This window comes from Gadus macrocephalus, chromosome 13 (genome assembly GCF_031168955.1).
Source record: "Gadus macrocephalus chromosome 13, ASM3116895v1".
Lineage (NCBI taxonomy): Eukaryota > Metazoa > Chordata > Actinopteri > Gadiformes > Gadidae > Gadus > Gadus macrocephalus.
Window position 1 is genome coordinate 4,953,683 of NC_082394.1, and position 1,825 is coordinate 4,955,507.

The 1,825-nt window shown below is 45.5% G+C and overlaps 1 long non-coding RNA gene across 1 annotated transcript in view; it reads left to right on the forward strand.

Annotated features, from left to right (window-relative positions):
• Positions 1-1,493, forward strand: part of LOC132470224 (uncharacterized) — a 3,397-nt gene extending 1,904 nt beyond the window's left edge. Inside the window, exon 3 of the long non-coding RNA XR_009528610.1 lies at positions 1,312-1,493. This is a non-coding gene — a long non-coding RNA (uncharacterized LOC132470224). The remainder of the gene's footprint in view (positions 1-1,311) is intronic.
• The last annotated feature ends 332 nt before the right edge of the window (positions 1,494-1,825 follow it).

Consider the following 1,825-nt stretch of genomic DNA (forward strand, 5'->3'; position numbering starts at 1 on the left):
TAGAGAACGTCTTTAGAGAACGTCCTCAGAGAACGTCTTTAGAGAACGTCCTTAGAGAACGTCTTTAGAGAACGTCTTTAGAGAACGTCCTCAGAGAACGTCTTTAGAGAACGTCTTTAGAGAACGTCTTTAGAGAACGTCCTCAGAGAACGTCTTTAGAGAACGTCTTTAGAGAACGTCTTTAGAGAACGTCCTCAGAGAACGTCTTTAGAGAACGTCTTTAGAGAACGTCTTTAGAGAACGTCTTTAGAGAACGTCCTCAGAGAACGTCTTTAGAGAACGTCTTTAGAGAACGTCTTTAGAGAACGTCTTTAGAGAACGTCCTCAGAGAACGTCTTTAGAGAACGTCTTTAGAGAACGTATTTAGAGAACGTCCTCAGAGAACGTCTTTAGAGAACGTCTTTAGAGAACGTCTTTAGAGAACGTCTTTAGAGAACGTCCTCAGAGAACGTCTTTAGAGAACGTCTTTAGAGAACGTCTTTAGAGAACGTCTTTAGAGAACGTCCTCAGAGAACGTCTTTAGAGAACGTCTTTAGAGAACGTCTTTAGAGAACGTCCTCAGAGAACGTCTTTAGAGAACGTCCTCAGAGAAGGTCTTTAGAGAACGTCTTTAGAGAACGTATTTAGAGAACGTCTTTAGAGAACGTCTTTAGAGAACGTCCTCAGAGAACGTCTTTAGAGAACGTCTTTAGAGAACGTCTTTAGAGAACGTCTTTAGAGAACGTCCTCAGAGAACGTCCTTAGAGAACGTCCTCAGAGAACGTCCTCAGAGAACGTCTTTAGAGAACGTCTTTAGAGAACGTCTTTAGAGAACGTCTTTAGAGAACGTCCTCAGAGAACGTCTTTAGAGAACGTCCTCAGAGAACGTCTTTAGAGAACGTCTTTAGAGAACGTCTTTAGAGAACGTCCTCAGAGAACGTCTTTAGAGAACGTCTTTAGAGAACATCTTTAGAGAACGTCTTTAGAGTCTCTTGGTGTGGCAGAGACCAGAGGTTCTGTCGGGACGGTCTGACCTCGCTCTCTGCTCCGCCACGCCGCGATCGCCCGCACATTCCACCCGGAGATTTACAGCCGCACCAGTTGGCCTCCCTCAGGTCCTCTCCGCGAGCAGCACGCCCGCAACGTACGCAGATGAAGGAGTGAATGAATGAATGAGCAAACACATCATCTAATTCAACGAATATCAAACAAAAAGTGATACAATATAATGCAAATAAGGCAAAAAAAGAAATTACATGTTTCTTTGCATCCCTACAGAAATACATAAACAAAATAAAACAGCCCAGTTTCTACGGCGCTCGTTTGTTACAGCCCGTTTGAGGTGATTGGCCATGCCGCCTGTCAGTCTAAAGACCCCGTCTACCTGGTGGGCTCAGAGCTTGATGATTGGCTGAGCCGCCTGTCAGTCTAAAGACCCCGTCTACCTGGTGGGCTCAGAGCTTGATGATTGGCTGAGCCGCCTGTCAGTCTAGGACCCCGTCTACCTGGTGGGCTCAGAGGGGACTCTCTAAATCGACGCCACTTCGACCTGGGCGGGACTTTACGTCCTACGTCACTCGCTATGGGTGTGCATGTGTGCGCGTAGCCGTCACTCGCGATGGGTGTGCATGTGAGAAAGGTTTTGGCTTTTAGTGTCTATGGGTTGGTAATAACGGTTCTGATGATTTTTCTGATGGAAAAGTGGTCTTTTATTTCCATAATCTTTGTTCAGTGAACGCATAAACCCGTTTGTTAGTTAGCAGTTAAACAAAATGCGATCTCTTTGTTTACAGTTACCAACGACCAACTGATGATTGGTGGTTCGATTCCCTAGTGATGCAAGGTT